We start from the raw sequence: 26,240 nt of genomic DNA on the forward strand, positions 1-26,240 counted from the left end.
CCCTGTTCCTGAGGGTTTTTTTGTGAATTTTATATACATTCTTAGATGGAAGTTGATTTTTCATATAATTTCTTATTCTTTATTTTAGTGTCACTTTGTCCTACTTTACAAAATGTATATATCATTCTCAATATAGTTCACTTCTAAGTAGTTTGCTAACTACTAAATAACTAATTATTTTGATTTCCTCTTTGTCTCAATAGTTTTTTAGAATCATATTCTTCATTTCTAGTATGAAGATTATATTGGCTACATTTTCAAAAATATTTGGAAATATTTTTAAAAATATATTTATTTATTTGACAGAGAAAGAGAGAGCACAAATAGGGGAACATCAGAGGGGAGGGAGGGTAGGCTCCCCAATGAGTAGTGAGCCCAAAGTGAGGCTCCATGACAGGACTCCAAAACCATGACCTGAGCTGAAGGTAGATGCTTAACCAACTGAGCCACCCAGGTGCCCTATATTTGGAAATTATTTTTAATTGATGCAGAGGAATTCTATATATCCTGGTTACTATGTTTTTATCATGTATACATATGTAAATATCCTCTTATAGTCACTGGCTTGTTTTTCTCTTTTAAAACATCTAAGATAATGGCTCATATATAGAAGTTACAACTGTTATTATAGCTGAATCGATCTTTTCCTAAATGGTTTGTGTGTGCGTATATGTGCGTGTGCTATGTCTTGCTTACGGAATTCTTGCTAAGATATATTTGCTTCTTAAAGCTTTGCAGTTAGTTAATTATAATTGAATTTTGTATACAGGATGCAGTTTTATTCTTCTTATATTTTAGAATAGATTGCTCCAGTAATTTTTTGCATAGGTTCTAATATCACACTCTCTTAAATGTTCTTAATTCATGGCAATTGCAAATTTACCATCTTGACTTCTGTCTTTAAACAGAGACTCTTTCTCCATGTATTGTAGGCAAAATAGTGATGAGTGGAAGATGTCCATACTCTAATGTATGGAACCTGTGAATATGTTATCTTATATGGCAATAGAGACTTTGCAAATGTGAATAAGTTAAAGATCTTGAGATAGGAAGCTTATTCTGAATTACAAAGATGATCCTAAAGTAATCACAGGGGTATGTATGATTGATAAAGGGAGGGGAGCATGAGAGAAGATGATGTGGTAACTAAAGCAGAGATCAAAGTGATGCAGTTGCTGGCAGTAGGCCCTGCCTGAGCCAAGGAATGTGGGCAGCCTCGAAAAGATGGGAGAGGTTGGGAAGAGATTCTCCCCCAGAGCCTCCAAAAGCAACATCACCCTGCTATACCTTGATTTTAGTCTAATGAAATTTCTGATAATTAAAACCCAGGACTGTAAGAGAATAAATTTAATATTGTTTTAAACCACTAAATGTGGTGATTTGTTTCAAAAGCATCATTTAATTACATATCCTTAGATTCTCTAAAAAACGCTTTTAATGATTTTCTTCATAAAGTTCAGATAAATATCTTATTAGATTCCTTTTCACACAATTATAATCTTTGTTATTAGTATAAATATATTTTAGGAAAGTCAACTTGTTTCTGATTACAGACTTGATATTGATTTTATTTAGATAATATTCTGAAAGCTTTTTACAATTTCTTAATAATGTTTTTATTTTCTATATTCTGTCCAGCTTCTACATTTTATCTTTCAATAATTAAAGTTTTATTTACTTCTAGTTATTCTTTTTAATATTTTTTTTAAAGATTTTATTTATTTATTCATGAGAGACAGAGAGAGAGAGAGAGGAAGAGACATAGAGAGAGGGAGAAGCAGGCTCCCCACAGGGAGCCCGATGTGGGACTCAATCCGGTACTCAATTCTGGGACTGTGGGATCACACCTTGAGTTCAACTGCTGAACCACCCAGGCATCCCTCTTCTTACCTTTTGCTGCATACTGTGCTGGCAAAACTTCTAATTAGCATTGACAAAAAGTAATGATATTAGAAAGTTCGTGCCTCATTCCTGATTTTAAAGGTGCTGCATATTTTGTATTGTTTAATGTCTCAGAAGAAAAATATAACAAGTATTATTTTAGCTACTAGGAGTTTAAATGGAAAAGCTTTGGACTATTACAGGACTGGTTATGAGTGTGCTGTAAGTATTAGAAGAGCCAAAAGAAAAACATGATGCTGCTCAAACGTCTATGACACCTTAGGGTATGAGGAACAGACGGAAGAAAGTTGTATCATATAAAATGGAATAATGCACTCATGTCTGAGGCTGCTGTGGTTTATGCTTTTGGAATTATCACTTCACACCTGTATAGAGATCCGAGACTGATAGCACTGTCCATTATAGGTCTAATACATTCTCATTAGACTGCCCCTAAAAGTACAGAGAAGACAGTATAAGGGAAAATTCAAAGTGTGAGCCAAAAGGAAAATTAACACTAAATTTCACATCTTTGGATACTGAGCAATCTTATGCATGCTACTACTCACATTTAAACTTCAATAAAATGATAATGATACCAATGATAATTTGCTTTTGTTTAGCATGATGCAACTATTCTTCATGCAAGTGAAGATGTGCTAATCCTTCTGCCCTGATAGAGTAATTAAAAGTGTACCAGTCACTGTATCTATCTCTGGGGCGGGGGGGGGGGGGGGTGTGGTGTTAATTTATCCATTTATTCAAATACCTGGATAGTCTGTGACCTGAAAATACAATGTAAAATTAACCATGACCAGCATTATATATATATAGAAGAAAAATGGTGAGTGGAAAATAATCTATGTTTGCAAATAAATACCAAAACAGCAATAAAGCCAAAATGTATAGGTGTCATGGCCTTCATTTATGTTACTAGGAACAATAAAGTGTTGATATTTATAAGTTAAAAATCTACCATTATTTTCATGTCTTCATTTGCCTTCCAACATATCTTAAGCTGGTCATAGTTCTTAACCTGGTGAGGTAATCCATAACTTCATGTTGAAGGATCTGAGTCTTTGGTGATCCTGATCTTATCTGGTTGATGTTATCCCTTGTTAAGTTGGTATTGAACACAGAAGTAGCCAAATTATCTCCAGAAAAATCTTTAAGCTCCATGGCAGAGGACTGAAGCCTCTGCCATGGAGCTTTCTCCACTGTGTAGAAGCAACCTCATTTCACTTCAGCTGTAGGACTGAGTTTCTTAGCCGGTATAATGAACCCATCTCTCTGTCTGATCCAGTCTTGAATGGAGTTTCTATAATCAGTAGGCAATTTTATCTTCCATTCCAAGGGAACTGTTGCTATAGCCATAGAAGAACATTGTTTTAAACCAATATGCTTATTTTTCTCCAATCTTAACTCTCCTTTATGGAGTGGCTTAGGGCTTATTTCACGCTGATCTCATTCTGGGACCTACATAGGCAGAGTAGCCAGCCTGTCATATTAATATATGCAGCAACACAGGAAAAAAAATATAAAGGTATGGTAAATGGTAGTCTCATTCTTAAACTTTATGCCTGGAAGTGACCGAAGCAAATCACATGATTCTGCATAAGTTCTAAGAGTTCAGGGAAGTGCAGTCCTACCATGTAAATAAAAGATAAACTGGAAATATGTAGTAGACACAACTGGGGACTACGACAGTCTGCCCTCCTGACAACCAAATGTTTGGTCAATCTTGCCTTCCATGTTTAACAAAAGTTTCATCCATTCATGATTTCTTGCCTGGAGTCTAACATTTCAGGGAAAGTTGGAGTAATCTTTTCATCACAGGCTGAGACAGAAAAAATGTCTGCACTAGATTTCTATAGATCACCTTTTGGATTCAGAGAACTAAGAAAAAGATAAGTTACTTATCCACATGTTTCATGTACTCCTGTGATAAGCTCTATGTAGCATTCTTTTCCATGTTTTCCCTGACCTTCTTTTAGACCTCTGCTGATACCTTATTCTGTTTCCTACTTGAAGAAGCTTGCCAGCCAATGCTTTGCATTAAGTTTCAAAAGCTGTTTCTATTAATCCAGGTTGATGGATTTTTTTGGTACTTGAAATTAAAAAATGTAACTGGCTTCATATATCTCATTGCAGTAACTTCTGTGTACCAATGATCATTTCCCAGTTCTTTTCTAGATAAATTTCGTAGTTTTGCCTTCCTTCCCTCCTTCCTTCCTTCCTTCCTTCCTTCCTTCCTTCCTTCCTTCCTTCCTTCCTCCCTCCCTCCCTCCCTCCCTCCCTCCCTCCCTTCCTTCCTTCCTTCCTTCCTTCCTTCCTTCCTTCCTTCGTTTTTTTATATTTTCTGTTTCTCTTTTTCTTGGCTTAACTGCAGATACATTTGTCCTTTCAGAATTCGGTGAGAGAACTGCATCTTTAATATCTTTCTTTAAATCACATCGTCCTGTATAATGGATATAATTATCAGCATGTCCTTATTTGGACCTTTGATCTGGGACATGTTCATATATGCAGAAATTTTAACAGAGTGTGACATACTCTTGATTTGATCCTTTAGTTTCAATTTCCATTTTTTGTTCAAGACCTTCCTAGATTTATCTTTTAGCAACTGCAGTAGGAAAAAAAAAAAAAAAAACAAAAAAACACGTTTTCTCTTCTAGAACTGCCAAATTTCTGACTTCTGAATTCTACTCCATTTTATTCTTGTGTACTAACTCTTTTCTGGACTTAACTCTTTCTTGAACTATCTTGTCAAATTTAGCTTACAGCAACCAATAAATGGTACAAACATCCTGTTTTATGGCCTCCAGAGTTGCAGTTTGTGATTACATGACTCAATTGCAAAATTATCATAAGCGACATTTTCCATACTATATATATATATTTTTTTCTTTTTTTGGCAGTGCCCATTATTGTTACAGTGTATTTTAATCTCCCAGGAGGTATAGTTAATAATGTGGTATGAACGCAAAAATCTCATGGCCTACAACAACAAAGTTTTATTTTTTACATATTCTACACATCTATCTCTAGTTGGCTGAAGCTGTTCTGTCATTATCACTCTGGGAACCAGGCTGAGGGAGCAGCCATCATCTCGGTTACTGCTGATCATAATACAAAAGCGAAAAAGTGCTATGAAAACCTGAATTTTTAAAACTTCTGCTTGGGAGTAGCACATTTCATTTCACCTTAAGTTCACTGTCACTGCAAGTAACACATTCAAAAGTGGCAGAATGTGAATCTGACCATAGGCACAAACATTTGATGAAGAGCAATGGTATCTTTCATATATATCCATGTCTTGATTCCTAGTCCTGTGCATTATGGCAACAAAAGAAACAGAACCTAGAAATGGTCAATGTTTAAAAGTCTATATATCATCTTGGGATCCCTAGGTGGCGCAGCGGTTTGGCGCCTGCCTTTGGCCCAGGGCGTGATCCTGGAGACCCAGGATCGAATCCCACATCGGGATCCCGGGGCATGGAGTCTGCTTCTCCCTCTGCCTGTGTCTCTGCCTCTCTCTCTCTCTCTCTCTGTGACTATCATAAAAAAAAAAAAAAAAAAAAAAAAAAAAACAGAAAATTCCTTTCCTTGGAGAAGGGGATTTAAAAAAAAAAAAAAAAAGTCTATATATCATCTTGCAGAACAGTATGCTAAACTTACAGTGTTGTCTCCTGGCTGGCGGCTAAATTGAGTATTCAACAGACAACTCTCACATTTTATGAGGTCAGGTGCTTTTAGATGATGGAATCTGTCTTAAGAACAATAAATTTCACGGATGTGAGGCTATTTAAACAGTTACTTTAATGAAAACTGATTTTCTTCAATAGAAGCAAGACTTTTTATGATATCATAACAATGAATACGTACTAGACATCCATAGAAATTGGCTGGCATAGCATTAGAGGAAGGAGGATATTCAGAATGATTTTTTTTTCCATTGAGGATAAATCACTGTCTATGATTCAAAGGTCAAATGCAATCTGTCTCTAGGTGAGTTGGTGGTCTCTGGTCAACTGCATCATAACATAAACTTAGGTTGATCTCTATTCCTGGAAGATTAGACACACAACGAGGTGTTCACTGTATCAGTGTGAGGGAAGGACATCCTATATTGTTAAATACACTTGCAACCCCATTCCTGCTACTATTGCCTTTTTGTATGGTAACTAATATAGCACAAGCACTGTAATGTTAGGGAAAGAATTTGAAGATAATCAAACAATAGGTCATTGTGTCCTCTTGATTATTCTAGCCTCTCTTTCATGAGGCTAGAAAGCCTTGAAAGCCTTCATGTTATGCATAAATATCTACATAATCTGTACTCCTTCCAAAAAATCAGCTGACATTACTTATGTTCAGATCTCCTTATCCTCATTCTTTCAAGTTTGCTCATGTTCTTTACAACCTGTACAAAGTGTTTGCTATTACCTAGAAATGAGTGCAGGACCTTAAGCTCCCTCCAGCCAGAGAAAAAAACAATGTATGCTGTGAATGATTGCCTACTGGAAAAATTTTTCCTCCCCATTGTCTTCAGGGACATTCCTGAATGGGACTTTTATGCTACAGGAATCAACTTCCAGGTGACGTCAGTGTAGCATGAAGAATGAAACATAAACTAGGTGTAAGCTTTTTCTTCTGCTTGTTTATTTCCTCAGACTAGTCGTAACGAGTAATTCATAGGCCTTATAGGTATGGGATATCTTTTGAACTAATCTTAAAGATGGTTTTGACACGACATGAGAGCCTAATGATTATCGTCCCAGAACCAGTGAAGATTTAGCACTTCAAGCTCTAGAAACGGTTAATGTTGTAATTATCAAAATGGAAGAATCTATAATGTATTGCATTTGGATGTTTTGAAAATATGAGTCAAAAGAATAAAGAATACAGAGAAATAAACTGTGACATAAATAAGGGCTACAATTCCCAAAAATAAAACTCAACAACAAACTATAATGCAACAAATTGGAAAATAAATCCAATTTATCATTTAAATTTTGAAATCCTCAGTTAAATAACAGTATAGAAAATGTTTTATCAACACATGTCCATAATTTTACATTTAATTTTGTAAAATATATTTCTTAAATTCAGTTCTCTTTAATTGACTTTCAAAAGAAAAATAATTAAGAAAAAAGATCTGCTCCCTGCTAGGTTTTTTACTGTATGCTTGCTAGTTTTTCTTAACTGTTAAATTGCAGCTTTATTAAAACTTCAGAATCTACTATATTATCTTTAGTCAAAATAGTAGTATGATAAATTAAAAGTTATTTTAAGAATGTTTATGATATTTCTAGTAGGAAAATTACATGTTTTAAATGGTCTCCAGTATTTTTCACAAGAGTACCTTAAAACTAGTATAGGCTTTCCACACACTCTAAAGTTAGTCTTCCTGGCCATTTTTATCATTTACTGACCTTGTACCTTTGCCAGCTGAGGTTACTTTTCTATGCTTCAGTTTCTTCACTTGAAAATATAGACATAATAATATTACCTTCCTTTTTTTTTAAATTTTTTTTTTTTATTTATTTATGATAGGCACACAGTGAAAGAGAGAGAGAGGCAGAGACACAGGCAGAGGGAGAAGCAGGCTCCATGCACCGGGAGCCTGACGTGGGATTCGATCCCGGGTCTCCAGGATCGCGCCCTGGGCCAAAGGCAGGCGCTAAACCACTGCGCCACCCAGGGATCCCTATTACCTTCCTTTGTAAAAGGTAATTTTTATACTTGTGTTACTGGATCGACATAGAGTATCATTGATGATTTTTCATGGGCAGTTACATGGATTTGTGGCATAGGATCTATCAGCAATGTTTACTGAATGCAATAGAAATTTCTCTTATTTTACAACATTGTACTTGGAGAAAGAAACTATTAACTAGTATCTTATATTGTTCTCATCTCCTCCATGGATCAAACTATATCCTACATAAATTTGCATGGTCAAGAACTCTCCCTTTATCAGATAACTATATTTTAATTTGCATTGGCTTTGAGAATGGGAACTCTCAATTTATAGCCATTTCTATTGTATTTGTTGATATCTAAAACAATATGGACCAGGAAAAATATCTGCAGTAAGATTATCTATAACTTATTAAGGTTTTTAGTGTGTTTGATGGGGTGAATAACTGTAGTGACTGAATAGCTAACTCTTAAAACAATTTTAGGAAACTATATAATACTGGATCAAATTAAAGTCTTCTCTAGGCAAACTGCATTTTTAATATCTCAGTTGTGAATGAAAATGGTTGCTTTATTTAGGTCTATCATTATTTAGGATAATAAAAAGCATGATCTAAGATTAACATGTATTTTCTGTTTCATTAATTATTTAAAAGAATATACTCATATTCAATGGTGCCCAAAGAAACCCAGGCAGTATTGCCTAAATGTCTGAAAGTAAATAAGTCCTTTGTCATCTATTTTTAAAAATAATATTTGAAGGCAGCTATTTTACTGAATTTAAGAAACAATTTAGTTCTATAAAATGCATGCAAGTCTTTGTTATTGTTATCTTCAACATTAACATTTCCTGTATCATGTTAACCAATAAAGAAAGGTCTGGCTAATGGGATAATAATCTGTGTTTATATAATAGGGACTTCAGATTTTATAACAAAATGAAAAATGATTTGTATCAGGTTTCCAATTTCAGGTACATAATTGCTTCTTCCATTCATCTTTACCAGGCAATTTTTTAAAAGTATTTCTTTATGTGAGGGTATTTCAATTGCCATAATTATTTTGAGACCGTGCAGATTTCTTCAAATGTGATTATGGTGAGCAGACTCTAGAGTGGCCCCTATTGGGGAAAAATTTATAACTCAAATTTGTTTCTCTCCTAGAATATAATGATCTTTATCTCTATACCAAAACCAAGAACTATCAATTTAATTTAATATGAAGAGCCAATTTTTTCATACAATTTAGTTGTGGCATTATATTTTGCACCTGTGTTTTTTACAGCCATGGAATTTAATTGTTCCTTTATTTGGTTGATTATTTTTATATTTGGCTGTTTTTGCCATCACATTGAGATTCAATTGTGCATTTACTGATGCCCTTAGGAAATTCTGCTCCATACTGACAATTCATAGTTGTAATTTAATTGCAGAAATTGTGTATGCTTGAAAAAAAGCGTCTATTAAATCTACTGAATAGAGTGAGATACATTTGGACCTAGGAATAAATTTCCACAATAAGAAATATTATTGGCAAGTATTTTCAAACCATTTCACAATTAAATTCTTAGAGAGAAATGTCTGACTATTCTTTATTTTTATTTTGTATGAGCATTTACCCTCAGGGAGAAATATATTATATATACATAATGTTTTATACAATATTGTTACACATTAATGGGTAACTCTACTGCTCTTTCATAGACTGAATATTTTGTCCCAAACTCTCTGAATATTCATTTTTCCTTTATATTACAGAAATTCATATGAAAGACAAAAGTATGCTAGTACTACTGTATTATTTAAAATTGTTTTACCCTACAAGTTCTGTGTTTTGTCTCTTGTCCCATTTTTAAAACAGATCAGAAGGAGGGCATTTGAAGTGATTTATTATAGTAAAATATAACAAAAGAGTGGAGGGCAAGGATAAATGGTATTAAAGATAAAAAAGTTAACTTTAATTTAAGAAAAAAACCAACCACTAGTGTTTGTATCAGTATTTAAAATCCTCAAAACAAGTATCAAAACCAATCCAACAAGTGCTTTTATGCTTCCATTCAAATTTTTATTTTGAAATTTTTATGAATGAAATGTATACATGTAACAAAGTTTACGAAGTCATAATAGAAAGCAGCAACTCTTCATTCTCACTTCTATCTCAGTCACATTTTTCAGACATATACATTTTAATTATTAAAATTTCACCTTTAATTGCAAAACAAATCTTATTATATTATGACATTATATTATGGCAGTTGAGAAAGGTAAAGATTTAATTTGCAGTCCTCAACCTCTACTCCTATTCATCCCTGCTGAAAATCATCTCTTGAACAACTGATTTTGACTCTTCTGTTGTTTTTGCAGGTACTTTTAGATAATATGCTTGAATCAACATTTTCCATTGCGTTTGATTCTCACAACATAAAGTGAACATTTTAACAGCAAAAGCCTTTCTTTAGCATCTGCTCTTCCACATCCCAGTCCTTTCAGCTGTACTCTTACCTTTATGTTTCCAAGGCTGAATGCATTTGCATCCTGCTATTTTAAATTGTCCATGCTTTACTTGTCCTTTGATTCTAAAAGTTGAAAACCGATGAACATCATCTATATCATTATGAATATGAAAACTACTCTTCAGAACAAAGGCACCTGGTTTCCTAGGATACTTCTTTCTTTACAGACACAATATTAAGATTTATATTTCATTTCAGGGTTCATTTGAACCTCTTAGCCTTACATTCCAAAAACTGCTTATATTTATGCCAATTTTAGTTGACTTCCTATTTTTATCATGGCTTTATTATAGAAGTTTGCTTTTTCCAAAATTTCTGATAGAGTATCTTTCCCTCCCTCCCTTCTTCCTCTCTCCCTCCCTTTCCTCATTTTCTTTTTTTCTTTCAGTCTTTGAAAGATTGTATGTATGTCTTCTTTATGATAATCCTACAACCCAACTTTTAAACTCTTTTAAGATAGTTCAAGAAATCCATCCATTTTTCTTGAAGATGGATTTTTTAAGCTAAATGATTGTTCAAATTAGACCCAACTAATACCTCATTGATATTTCTTTTCATTGAGTTTCTTGTTTACCTCCCACCACTTCCTCTTACATCTTCTTCTTATTTTTATACTTATTTATTAAAATAGATCCTCATATTATTTTCTCAGAAAGAGTCTGGGGATTCTCATTTACAAGGATGAAATATTCTGATTTTCTCATAATTTAATCAGGTATAGAATTCCTGTTCAAAATAAGTTTTCTTTAAAATACAAAGGCATTGACCTACTTTTTTTCTCTATCTTTTGTTATTCATAAAAAGAGTGCCATGATTAATAAAAAGAGTGATTCTTTTTCCTTTATTTTGTTTGTTTATTTAGCTTCTGTTTTCTGATGCATGTTGAATTTGTTTTCTTGGTTTTCAAGAAAATTATCATTTATTATCTTTTATAATTCATTTCCACTATTTTCTGTTTTTTTTCTCTTTCTTTTTCAAAGCTCATTTTAGATTTTGATACTAGGTTTCCAAAATGTCCTCTTTTGACTTTTTTAAATATTCTGCTTTTAAATTTTACATTTAATATTCTATTTTTTACATTTTGTCATTTTTCTTATTAATTAAACACTCCCCCTTCATGAGTACCAATCCCTTATGTATCCTTCTTTGCACTATTTCACTTGATAAAATTGTTTGCTTTTCCTTTTTTGTAATGTATAATGTGCACACAGAACTGTTTAGTCATAGCATTGGCAATACTGGTGTTGGTTTATAGCAGTACCCACTCTTATTGGTGATTATTAATCTGATTAGTGGCCCCATGCCATGTTGGTTGCTAAATACTTTCAATATACCCCATACATGCAAATAATACTTGATAAATACAGAATAGGAGAAAACATTAAACTATAGTTAAAAAATAAAAAAACACTCTTAAAATAGATTATTTTTCAATAACATACATATTTTCTTTCAATATTAGCATGTGCTTGCTTACAAAATAAAGATACAATTATTCACAAAAATTTATACCCTACAATATGTTATTATTGCTGCAAATATGACCAACAGTTTTTTATAACTCTAAATATTCTTCAATGTGAATTTTGGTGGATGTAGTAGTATCTCATCTGGAAGTCTAATCATTTATTTATTATTTATCTAAACTTACTTTTGAAACATCTAAGTTATGCATTTCTTTGCCTTATAAATAATACCATGCGCAGCCCAGGTGGCTTAGCCGTTTGGCGCTGCCTTCGGCCCCAGCATGATTCTGGAGATCTGGAATCGAGTCCTACATCGGGCTCCCTGCATGGAGCCTGCTTCTCCCTCTGCCTGTGTCTCTGTCTCTCTCTCTGTCTCTGTGTTTCTCACGAATGAATACATAATATCTTTAAAAAATAATAATAATACCATGATAACTCTCATCCATCAATTTTTAAATATCTATAATGTCCTTAGGAAAACTCTCTTCTTGTTTGTCTCAAGGCAGATAAATTTGAGGATATTAGTATATATTATCAAATTGTATTCAAGAATGGTATACCATCTTAATTTCTCATCAATTTTTTTCTGATATTGATGTTTCTCCATCTTTTGCTAGTCCTGGAAATTCTAGTACTTCTGTATTTTTCCAAAATTCACATCTAAAGTTGGGACCTGGGATCCCTGGGTGACTCAGCCTGGCTTTGGCACAGGGCGAGATCCTGGAGTCCTGGGATGGAGTCCAACATCTGGCTCCCTGCATGGGGCTTGCTTCTCCCTCTGCCTGTGTCTCTGCCTCTCTTTCTTTCTCCCTCCATGTCTCTCATGAATAAATAAATAAAATCTTAAAAAAAAATAAAAACATAAAGTTGGGATCTAATTTTATTTTGTATTCTTTTGATTGCAAGTGAGCAAACACATTTCCTAGCACAACCACTTGAGTAAAATATACTCAAATATTTTTTTCATTTTAGGTAGAAACAATTTCACTTGAATTTGTTCTTTAAAAGGTCTTCTCCATCTTGAAGCCTAAAAGTTATTACCGTATATTTTCTTCTTATTTAAAACATAAATCCACTTAGAATTAATGTTGATATATCTCATATATGAATACAAATTTTTTAAACAAAAACTGTGCTCATAAAAATGATTCAACATTGTCAAATAAAATAAATATATCTTTCTGACTCTTCCAAAACCTACCTTAATTATATACGGATTTCTTATATTTGGAAGAATCTCCGAAGCATTCTTTTATTCCCTTGAGCGATGTGTCTATCCTGTAAGAGTACAAAGGTAACTCTTCTCAAGTGAAATAGAGACTAACTCACCACTATATATGGTTCACATATATATATTTATTCATATATATTCATATATGAGATTCATATAATCTCCGAAGCATTCTTTTATTCCCTTGAGCGATGTGTCTATCCTGTAAGAGTACAAAGGTAACTCTTCTCAAGTGAAATAGAGACTAACTCACCACTATATATGGTTCACATATATATATTTATTCATATATATATATATATATGAATAAAATCTTACTGAGAATTTGAAATTTTAATAAACCTATTAGGATATTTGGTGACTATAGCAAAATCTTTAACAGCACAGCCTTTGTAATCAGAGACACCTGAGCCTGACGCAGAGTTCCTCCACTTACTAACTGTGAAATCATCACCAGTAGATGCTATACCAATTTCCAGGTCTGGTGTTTCTTAACTGCAAAGGGAGGGCAATAATATAGACTTCTTAGGGATACTGTGAATTTTAAAAGAGATAATTATTTTAAGTGCTTACCTGAGAACCTGGCACTAAATAATCATTTAGTAAATGGTTGCAGTATTAATCTAATTTTGTCAGAGGACTGAACAGGAGTGACATAGAGTGATTTACTGTTCACCTTTAGCTTCTTTCTCATTGACAATATGGGCTGATTTCATCTTTGAAGTATTTCTGAAAATTAAAGCCATAAACTCAGCCTCTTTTGTCAGAATAAGAGGATTATTTAATCCAGAAAAATTGATATGATATAATATAAAGGTCATAATTTTGTGTTATGATGACTAAGCTTGTTAAGAAATTTTCTATTTTGCCTTATGATACAATGATGACCTTTAATATCATGGCTCCCAAGGTCCATGCCTCTTTGCACAGTGACATTGCCATTGTTTCCATCAAAGGGTGAAGTTTACACTCCCATCTAGTCCATTCAGACTACTATAACAAAATATTACAGACTTGTTAGCCTATAAACAACAGAAATTTATTTCTCACAGTTCTGAAGGCTGATGTCCAAGGTTACATGGTGCCAGCATGGTTGAATGAGGGACCTCTTCGTGGTTCATAGCCAGTATTTCTCCCTGTGTCCTTCCATGGTGGAAGGAGCTAGGGATGTCTCTGAAGCCTCCTTTACAGGGCAAGAACACCATTCATAAGAGTTCCACTCTCATGACTTAAGCACCAAAGGCCCGTATACTAATGCCATTAACGTTTGGAATTAGGATTCAACATACAAATTTGGCAGTTCACTATGAACTTTACTTATAAATCACTTAGATCAATAGGACATAACAGAACTAGCACGTGAAGTCTAAAGCCTAAGCCTTGAAAGGCCATATAGTTTCCACTCTCACCTTCTGAGAATATCATGTTGTGAAAGTCTGGTCTGGTCTATCAAAAGACGAGAAGCTACTGGGTTATTAAATATGAATCAACTGAGAACCAAGGTGCCCAGCCGATGGTTTGTACTAACTGCAAACCATGTGTATTTGGCAAGATCGAACCCTCCAGTTTTAGAAGAGGAATTTAGCCAAATGATTGATCCCATTGATATTAGCAGATTATCTAGGTTGCTGAACACAGAATTTCAGAAAATAATAATTCATTTTGTTAAACCACAGAGTTTTATAAGAGCTTGTTTCACAGTAATAGAAAATAAAACAAAATAAACCAAACATTCTGGGAATGGTGAATGTTCTGTCCCAGCACTTAGTCATCTTGAATATAAACTGCCTTATGTGGAGATGTGGTCTGAAAGAAAGGAGATAGAACTTTCTGTCCTAATAAGATAAACCAAAGACTAAAACCTCTCAAAGGAAAATTCAAGAGGAAATTTTTCCAATTTCATTTTATGTAGGCATAATCTATAATTGAAAGACTTATTAGATATAAGGTTGTATATAATACAGTAAAAACTGGATGTCTCTCTCTTTTTGGTGAGCATACCAAAAATACAAAGAAAATGAAAAACAGAAAGAAAACTTCATAACAATACTTGGAAACAAACTCAATTCCAGGCGATGATTTTTGCAAAAGAACTCTCCAATGCAGTGATATTTGAAATAAATTTGGGGGATGTATGGATAGTAGACACATTTTGCCACAGATCTTAAATTACATCCAGATCAAACCTATGTGTATAGAACCAAATTTTAAAGAAATAAAATTAAATGTAGTAAATAATTTTTGCATTTAAGGGTGAAAAATCTCTTTCCTAAGCATAATGAGAACAGAAAACTAATACATTACCAGATTTGATCATGAAAACTTCTCATACTTATATATAATAAAAATAAAACCACAAAAATTAAAAAGCAAATGATAAATTGGAGATGATCTAAAATGTTTATGACAAACAGATTGATGTACCAGATATGCAAAGCAATTTACAATCATATAGATATTGATAATATAAGGGGTGAAGAAAACTAATGATCACTTCAGGAAAGAGGAAATATATTTATCTCATAAAAAAGCATGAACACATGTGTAACCACATTAGTTAGAAAAAGAAAAAGAAAACAAGAAATCAACACATTACACCTGCATTTCTTAACAATGGTGGAGAGTTTGAGAAGATGGGGTGAATGAGACTCTACAGATGCATCATCATTTTCTAAAAGAACAATTTGTGGGGAGCTGGTTGAGCTGTAGGGAAAAAATTATGTAAGTGGTTACTGATCCAGCATATGAACACTACTATAACATGAACAATTTATCGTCCACATGATTCTATACAAAATTATGAAAACCTTCTGACCACGCAGGACTGAGAAATCCAGACTGCTGAGAGCGCAGAGTGAGAAGAAGTCACCTAGGATACTATATCAAATTTTAAGCTTTTACTACCCTCAATCACTCACTAAACACTCCCCATCCTATACTTTGTATTAATAATTGGCATATGTAGTGAACCTAAAAAAACAATCATTATTAGAAATTAATCAGTATGGGACCAATGCCTCCATACTCAATATGTTTTTAAGACAGGAAAGAACCATTTTGCACACACACAGTTATTCACACTATGAAAACAAAGAAGCTAATAACTCTACTAAGTGGAAATTCAAGGAAAAAATGTAAGACAGACCAAGGAGGATCTGGTAATTCCTCAAAGATGGAATAAAAATAAAATATCATTAAGCAGCAGAAAGGAGAATAATTACTGTTAAAAACACAATTATGTGTGTAGACAGCATACTTAAGAAATGGAATTGCAGGTGAATGAAAGAAGACAAAGAGTTTTGAGTGATTCACTGAAAACTAATAGATAAACGGGATTATGGTGGCAAAACACCTAAATGACAGAAATATCAAGAGAAGACAAAATATGATAAATATTACTAATTTTTTCTGTTACTAATGCTTTTGAAGTAAAATGAGACTATTTCAACCTGTGCCAAATGTCCCATCTTAAAACAGACTTCCCTCTAAATGTGGCAATGAAAAAATAGCACGGACACTTTTTTTTTGAGACCTTATACATTTGCTTCTCTGTTGTACCATTTCTTACACATTGTCTCGTGTTTTGTTTTCGTTTTCAAATTCTCCACTTTTTTGGCTGCTGCTACATACAAATAAACAACTCGTCTCATTGACTTTACCTTGAATATGACTTAAGTCTGTTGTAATAATTTGGTAACAGAAATTCTCTTATGTTCTCTCTTCCCTAATTAACGATTTTGCTTATCAAGATACCTTTCCTGTGTGCTGCACCTGTTTCCCAATGCAACCAGGCACAGAGTAGGCAACTCTTCCTTGGCTTCCTTTTCAGATAGCACTAACTTCAAATTCCAACTCTGATATCTATCTGCTAGTATCTTAGAAAACCATCATCCTTAATCTTGGATTTCTTGTTCATGAAAAACATAATTATTATATCACTAGGGTATTATAAAGATTGAGATTGGTAATAATGTGGCAGATTTAATGGGATATAATAAGCACTTGAAAGAAATTTTCTGCCATTTATTATAAATTTAGTATTTAGAGAAAAATATATTTGAAATATAGAATTTGAAATATAGAATTTAGGTCTGCATCAGACATCACAGAAATTAAAATATCACATATCTGTCATGATCCAATCCAGGAAATAGGAACTGCATTTTAGCAGAATATTCCTGGGGAGACAGAAAAGGTTATATTCTCTGAATATAGATTATTTTGCAGATTTAATTGAAAACATAAAAATATTTTTACATAATATAAAACAAAACTACACAATTTTAAAAGCATTGTCTAAAAAAGTAAAGCAAAATGAAATAAAATAATCTGAGTTTTAAGCATATACACATAAATAGTAATATATTTTTTATACACAGACACATATGCACACAGGTGAGATGACACAATGTCTGGTACTTATTTCAAAATTTCAAAGTAGTACAGTGGTGTTTTCAGGGAGGTAGGGTGGGAGTTATAGAAAAAAACAGATCTGTTGACTTGACCATTGCCATACTCTTGTTCTCATAAAGAGCATCTGCAACAAAACCACCAAAAAATGGTGTTCCTTTTTTATCCTCTAAAAAATGGTGCTATTAATATTGTCTTCCTATGTTCCTAATAGTTTCCTTTGCTATATCACATCATATTAACAGCAATTTTAATTTATTGTTTGCTGGATTAAATTCAATGGTCAATCTCTCTGCTTTTTGTTTTCATTTTCTTTTCTCTGTCTCTCAGAAATATTCTATACAGTTATGAAACTTTGTGCTATTTCCTTATGGATAATCTATTTCCTGGATTTCTGTTTCTGGGTGATAGTTTTGTTAGTAGCTACTGGGTGGAATGATTCCTTTGTTCTAGTTTATAATTGGTTCCCTAGCCACAAAGCTTTACTCCAGAGTATTTTCCAAAGTGTCACAGATTTTTTAGCTTCTTTCTCTGGCTTTACCAGAGACCCTTACTTTTTTACCCTTTTCTGTTTACTGTCTTATGAAATAAAGTTATGAAAGAAAAATATCCCTCCAGGCATCACAATGTTTTTATCCAGAGTAGAACACTTATGTAGGCTGTGGGGTTTTTTTGTTTTGTTTTGTTTTGTTTTGTTGGTTTTTTTGGTTTTTTTAGAACATAGTCTGAAAGAAGTTCTGCAGTGATTGCTTTTCAATTGTTTCATGAAAGATCTAATTTAAACTCCACTAGTGCACATGTATTTATTGCTCAGGGTTTTAATGTGGATATTTTACACTGGAATATATTATTTTCTTCTAAGATCTATATACTTAAGGAGCAATCACAGAAAGGTCATAGTTATTTTTCATAAGTATTTATTGTGTACACATATCATTTGTTTCATTCTGAAATTCAAAATCTTGCAGGCTGTGGAAAATACTTCACTTTTGAGGACATTGTTAAACATTTTTTTTTCATTTAACTAAATGTTTTCACTAGTTACAGAGCACCTGCTACCCACTTAAAAAAGGAAAATATCACAATTTGTAAACTGAGAAATGTGAACCACTTACTATATGAAGATGAACACAAATACCTTCAGGCTGACTACTGACAGTGCTTAGATCCAGACAGTGCTTACGTACACTCTGAACATGTGAGATTTCAACTCAATGTTAAAATGTCACCTGGCACCTGACCATGCCCAATCTTAAATCCAATGCAATTGAAGGAGCATCTGTAGAGGTCAGAGTACAGGAATTCACATGATAATAAGAACCCCTGGATAATTCTTTGCATATGCAAAAACCACCTGTGGAACCACGGTTAATTTCAATATCAAAGTAGCTGTCCCCAATATTTTCCAACCAAGGAATCTTGTGAATTCAATTTTCTTAATTGAGAAAAAATTTTCCACATATTATGTAGCTTTTCCCTTATTAGGTTTCATAAAATACTGAAAATGTCATATTCTTCTAACTCCTCTGTTGAAGGAGTTTAAAACCCTTAAGTCTATAACTACTTTACATCCACAATATATATTATGTCCTATCAAAGTTGATCCTTTAGAATACTTGGAAAATAGAGCAAAGTAAATATGAAACTAAAAGCAAGCAAATATAAATATTAAAGATATTTTTAAAATCTTCAATCAATATTTGCATATCTGCAATAATATGATATATATCATACATCCTATAAAATATACTTAAAACATTATAAAATTTATTTAATTAATATTTGACTAGGAAATGCATTCACATAGTTTAAGAGTAAAATTATAAAATTGTAGAAAATAGTCTGTCTCTCACTGCTGCTTCCTATCTTCATTGATTCCCATAATATTCCCTGCAAGAAGTTATCATTACTACCAGCTTCTTCTATATCTTTCCAAAAGTCTCATGTGGATAAAAGCAGATGAATATATATTAGCTCCCTTCTTATTTTACTTGTTTGCTTACTATATATACTATTCTTCACAAGTATGTGCCTATGTGTGTTTTCTGTATACACTTATGGCCATATAGGGTATTTGGATTTTATATTTTTTTACCAATTTAAGAAAAAAAAATAGGGTGTTATACATTCTGTAAATGTTTTGTTTTCTACAATTTGATCTTTGTTTCTTCCCTTTGGCTTGCTTATTTCCTGTACCTGGATTTTTATTGCAGTGCTAATTTTATGAACTGTATTAGTTCTTTATCATAGAAAAATAAATTTTTGTATCTGTCATTTCTTTTATGTAATGTAATATACCAATACTCTATTAGTGTTTTCATTTTGGGTTTAATTTTCAGAAAATAGTTTTCAAATCACATATCAACTCACTTCCAGTTTTTGTATTTAAGTTTCCTTATTTGTAGCACCCAATAGATTAGTTAGTATATGTTATTGTAAACTGTATGTATACACAGCAGTATATAGTTAATGTTCAATAATAAGCTCTCTACAGAAAAAGTAGAAGAAGCCCTGACTTTGCCATTTTTTATAGGGTAAAGCACTATGAAACCTACCTATTGCCCATGTGAAAGTCATGTCAGGCTACCAATATAATATTCAGCACTCCCCACAATTCTGAATTTTTTTCATTCAGCTCTTATCCAGCATAAAATAAACCCTAAAAAATATCTTCCTCTTTTAAATGTTATTTTGCACTTTCTAATAATTTTGTGGCTAATTTTAAGTAACTTAAGGTTTTGTATCCATTTGAATATTATGTTGATGTTAAGTTGAGTGGTGAGGCTTTAGTTTTATAATTTATGGAAATATAACCAACAGTCTTATTTCATTTTTGCAAATAATCTACTAATTCTCCATTGGTTTATGATCACGGACACTTCCTTTACTTATTTGGATTCATAACTTTCATTTTTTAAAGAATTTTATTTATTTATTCATGAAAGACACAGAGAGAGGGAGGCAGAAACATAGGTAGAGGGAGAAGCAGGCTCCATGCAGGGAGTCTAATGTGAGACTCGATCCCAGGACTCCAGGATCATGCCCTGGGCCAAAGGCAGGTGCTAAACCACTGAGCCACCCAGGGATCCCCATAAACTTCCATTTTAAGTAGCAAGATCTATGAAAATTAATTAATTTCATGTATGAAGATGGCAAATAGTTTATAGTTCAAAGATATTCCACATTTATGATTTAGGAGAAAAGATTCTTAATGATTCTCTATTATATATAATCATTTACTAATGAAGAAACTGAGAAATACTTTAGCTAATTTGAGCAAGGACCAACAACTAATCATACCTTATTTAATGAGATTCTTGTTTCCCAGTATAGTACTTTCCACCTAGACCATTGTTAACACTATATCAGGGTGAAATCACAATGATGTTTCTTATAAATTTTATATAAGTATGCAACTGATGACAATAAAGTTGTGTAAAATGTTTTTAAATGCCTATGTCTAGTGCATTCTAGTAGGTTTCAGTGGACATATTCTAAAATTCAATTTATCCTTATATCAACCTTCTGTTGAAGAAGACAGGACTTCCAACTACTGAAAATTCCGTAGACAAGAAACAGAAGAAACTGTACAGTGACAGAGTATAAGGCCAAGTCTTGAATTTCACTAGTCTTTTCTCAGAATGAATATCTCCTCTGTCTCTTTTTTGTTATATTTATCATACAATATTAGGCACTACATAATACATACTATTATGGCACTACATAAAACTTCAGGTTGGTAGTTATTTAGAAATATGAACAATGTCATAAAATCACATAAAGATGCTAAGATTAAAAACTAACTTTTATTTTCCAATGAGTAACTGAAATTCAGGTAAAATTAACTCTGTGATTGTTAGTGATTCACTCACTCTGGCAAAATTTAGTACGGTGTAATTTTAAAAATGATTCTGTTATGAATGAATAGATTCTTTGTACTAGAGACATGGTTCTGAAGTAATTCCTAGTTGTATTTAACTGGTGCTTATCCTGCAGCCATTATGTTGGCTTCGTGGTTACAGATTGACTTGTAAATATTCTTAAGCTTATTCCAAGTAGTACCATTTAATTTTATAGATTTGTTGTGATAAATGAATTTAACAAAATACTGCATTTATTTATTATTTATTTATTTATTATTTATTTATTTATTTATTTATTTTAAATACTGCCCTTTTGATTAAAGTAATTATCTTTGAGGAGATCAGTTATAGCAAATATATTAAGCCTTGGTTATTTGTTATTCAATACGTTGTTCATATATTACTAAAAGATGATAAATTCTTTTTTTTTTTTAAGATGATAAATTCGTAGATGAAATAAAGTTCTGGAAACTCGTACTTTGCCTGAATATATCTGTCGTATCAGTAGTCTATACGAAATTTTTACATCATTACTAAATACATAATTTTTGCTTTGCAGACAAAGCCGATATGTTAAGGGAGGTCCGAGTATATTTCAAACTTATTTTGCTTCATGGTTTTATTTAAATATGGGCATATGTAATTTGGTTGTATTCAAATATGGAATTATGCAGCTAGATAATATATAATAATATTTTACACATTTATATAAATATATAATTCCTTAGGCATAAATATTATAAAATGATTTCTCTTTCAATATATTATTTGTATTCAAAGTATATTCAAAGTATATAGTTTTAAAATGACCACAGAAACAAAATTAAACGTTATAGTTATGTTCTACACATGACTTTATGAATATATACTAAAAATTTTACAACTGATACATCTTGGGAATATATACATGTCACAAATATATTCAAGAAAGCACAAGAACTTGGATACACAAAAATCAGGGAAGATGTCAGTAAATGAATTAAAGAATTATCCTCCCAAAATTTTCACATCACATGATAGCACTGTTGAGTTATTTTACACATAAGAAAAATCTATTTTGGTATAAAATGCCCAAAGATAAAAAAGAAAGATATCTTTATACTTTATCATATGAAGTTCTTATGAACCAGAAACAAAATTATGACAAATGAATGGCCATATATATCTACTTATGAGTGCAAAAAGATTCATAAATCAAATATATTGAAGATATAAAAAAAGGATACCATGATAAAATGTTTTTAGAACATAAGATGATTTAGTGCAGTAAAATAAAACAATGTACTTCATCACTCCATGAGGTCAAAGGAATTAACTATTTGAGAATTTCAAAATAAGTCAAAATGTTAATCCAGTTTAATCAACATTTCTTAATATACAAAAACCTTTTGCAAACGCCTTCTTTGCAGTGATTAGCTTCATTAGTTTGAAGCTGTATACACACACATCTACATTTATATACATAATTCATACATGTAATATGTACATATATAATACATGTATATTTATATATATTTTGATTGAAGTTAAAGTAAAGAATGTTCATATAATGGCAATAAATATTGGAGTAGAGATATGACACAAAATTTCAAAAAAAGAAATGTTTCCCTAAATCAATAATCAATTGAAATATTATTAGAACTAATAAAAATGCAAGTAATGTGACTGAATATGGATAATTATGCAAAAATACATAGTAAAATGACCAAATTTCTTTATACACTTCCAGACATTTCACATTTATGTAAATAGTATAGATTCCATATTAATTTTCCAGAATGTGAAAAATCTGAATTTTGAAACATATTACGCCTGAAGAATTTTGCAGAAGAGATTTTTAAGATGTCTTTCTTTTGCAAATCAGTTTACAAATTTAAATTCAGTGAAGGGTAGTGAGAATTATAGGCTTTCAGTTATGGAATGAATAAGTCATGGGAATAAAAAGGTACAGCATAAATAATATGGTCAATGATATTGTAACAGCATTGTATGGTGACAGAAGGTAGACATACTTGTTTGTGAGCATAGTATAATGTATAGAATGTTGAATCTCTCTTTCACACCTGAAACTAATGTAACACTGTGTGTCAAGTATATTCAAATAAAAATAATAATATTAATTAATTTTTTAATTAATTCAGAGGGAACCATAGTGTTGAAGCAATTATTTTGGAGTATATGTCAAGATATAAAGATTCTATTTGCAAGAAACAATAGAAAAGAATAAAATTATTTTACAAAAGGATGATTATTAAGAGAGAAACTGTAATAGATATTAAAACAAGAAATTATTTTTTAGTAGAAAGGATTGGGGTGCTCACAAAGGAGGAGAATCATACAATGATTCTACATTTCAAGTTGGTTTCCAAGTGTTTGTGAAAATAATTTTCTTCTGTCTCTGATAGGTAAAACACTTATTTGTAGGGTCAAAGATAATAGATGCAAAATTTACTTTATATTGCTTTTCCTATCTTTAGAGTATTTTAGCATTTTCTGGTAAAAAACACTTTTTGGCAAGGTAAGAAAAATAATTTTGGGTGGAGAATAAGTTCAAAAGTTTTAAAGATAGTGACAATAAGATAAGGTGGTGCAAGGGACACAAGCAATGAACTAAGAAAAAGTAGCAGGATAGACATTTGGTGAACAAGAAAATCATCTCTTGGAGATTCCCCAAAGCATAGCTCTGAGGAATTGTTCATGAGTGCCTCCAAGCAGAAATTTCCTTTCCACAGCATCTATTTATCTAAGATATGACATTTTAAGCCAAGTCAGTCAAATTCTCAGGACAAAGAAATGGTGTCATCTCAAAGCTGCCTAATGTTCCTGAATCTGGCTGGCATAGTGTGAAGGCCAGATTACTTGTGTATGTTAGGGCACACATGCGTATGTGAGGCAAAGATGCCAATAAGATAAATTTCAGTCCTATAATCCACAGACGGGGATTTCCTTGAATCAGACATGTTGCTGCTTAGATGAGCAATATCTGGTTAAAAGTTCATATCAATCCGTGATGTAAACCTCACTTCTCTGCCTGGAAATGTTCATTTCAAGTAGGACCAGCAGATATTATAGCCAACTCTTTTGATGGTCCCCCTTTCCTTACTCTGAAAGAATCCTAATGCTGCCACCAAGAGGAGGTATAGTTAGATAGGCTTACTTGCTCCAAATTTTGTGTATATCAGATAATTCTACTCTACTTGCCATCTGGAACAGTTCATGGTAAAACACTTCATGACAGCATTCTACTACTACATGTGATGCCAAGGATTATCAAAGTCCTACCGTTGCTCTAGGTTTTGAAATTCTGTGAACTATATTGTCTAACCATACTAAATAATTAAAGGGCATTCCAACTATAATAGATATTGACTTTAGTGGAAGATACATGAACAAGATAGCCAATTGTGATAATTTCTGACTGTTGAGTGCTTGAAGCATGATCACTTTAATCCTTTCTTAAGTGGGAAACTACTGACCATGTGTATGAAAGTAAAACAGGAGGATGTATTTTGCAGAGTTTACTGTATAAGAGAAAGAAAGGACAAAACTACTTATTCTGAGTCAGCATTAAGTGATCTACTTGAGATTTCAAGGCAAATAACTATAAAGTTGTTTCTGATATTTTAGACAGAACAAGCAATTTACCTACTCTACTTTTTGGACTCTGCAATTGGACTCTGCTTACCTTTTGCTGCTTTATATTCCCAACATCTATGGTCTGGAGAACAGCTGGGACCTCATACATCTTGTTAAGGTAGTAACAGAAGAAAATATGTAATAATAGGGTTATATATACATATATATGTAGATATATATAGGCTTAACCCATTAGAGCCCCCAAGGGTATTTTTTTAATCAACTTAATGTGACATTCTGAACAAGAGCAGGTCATCTTCAAAATGCTTACCAAAAAGTCCTTAAAGTATGTAGGTTTCAACTCTCTGATGAGCATAGGTAAGTCAGACTGGATTAGAGATCAAGGGACAGAAGACAGAATCATGACATGACTTTCACCCACAGTCATCACTTGTTTATCACCAGCCCATCAATCCATCATCTTTGTTTCATGTTGCCCTCTCCATTTATCAGTCAGGCTAAGTTCTGCCATAGATCTTCCAGGTTTGGCACTTGTGTTGATCTAAATGCCCCACTTTTGAACCCTTTTCATTATTTGCTTTATAGCGTGTGTTCCCCTAGGTGTGATATTTTTAGAGTGCCTTCTTAGTAATTGACCTTTTGGCCGACTCCTAGAAATATCCCTCCTACTATAGCTCCAGAGAGGCACTCTTCAAATGTCCAGCAGTGTAATGAGATATCCTTGATAGTGATATTAGAAAACATTTAAAATTACAAATGTTCCAGCCATTAGTGTTTTGTACATCATACCTCACAAAAGTCAGGAAACTAGTATTGATTTGTACTTCATAAAAGCAACTCTGCTGGGGCTAGAGGGTTATAGACTATGTGTACACTTTTACAGTAATCTCACCTAGTATATGTACCTGGAAGAATCTTGGGGAATACATGGGACTCACATTTCCTTCAAAATGTCCTTACTGAATATCAATCCCACAGGAAGGACTTCTGGAGAAGCAGTATATGACTCAAAGAGTGAATTTGATATTAAGTATCTGAAATTTACTTCATTTGGATTAAAAAAATCCATTTGGTTTTAGTACCAGAAATATGAATGGATATACATGGCTTATTTTTTTTAAAGCAGGAATCAAGTTGAAGGAAGACAATATATGGGCATAGGCATTGGGGAGTTGTTGCAATTGAAATTTCCCCTCAATACACCATTGAAACATCAACACAGCATAAAAAATATATACATATGTATTATCTACTATACCCCACAATATTCATATATACTAGAAATTTCTCCTTTGAAATTATTTCTAGTTTCTTCATAGGCTATATTTCTAAATTACTATTTCTCAGGCTATGCTGGTATTTACACCATTCATTCATTTTCTCTGATTCATTTTCTCTGTTCTTGCCTGACTTGTTTAGTATTCCAGTGCTTCATATTAAACTTTTAAGATAGCATGAGGCATCGATCGTAGTTTACTTTTTTGTTTTTTTATCTGTTCTTTAGTTTTTCATCTTTTGATCATCTCAGGTTTCTCTATCTATAGTTTCTCTTTTGTTCCTTACCACATTCTTAAATC

The 26,240-nt window shown here is 32.5% G+C and overlaps 1 pseudogene; it reads right to left on the minus strand.

The window, feature by feature from the left end:
* Positions 1-24,811, minus strand: part of LOC140634866 (DLA class I histocompatibility antigen, A9/A9 alpha chain-like) — a 59,166-nt pseudogene extending 34,355 nt beyond the window's left edge.
* Positions 24,812-26,240: the final 1,429 nt, after the last annotated feature.

This window comes from Canis lupus, chromosome 6 (genome assembly GCF_048164855.1).
Source record: "Canis lupus baileyi chromosome 6, mCanLup2.hap1, whole genome shotgun sequence".
In the NCBI taxonomy this organism is placed as follows: domain Eukaryota; kingdom Metazoa; phylum Chordata; class Mammalia; order Carnivora; family Canidae; genus Canis; species Canis lupus.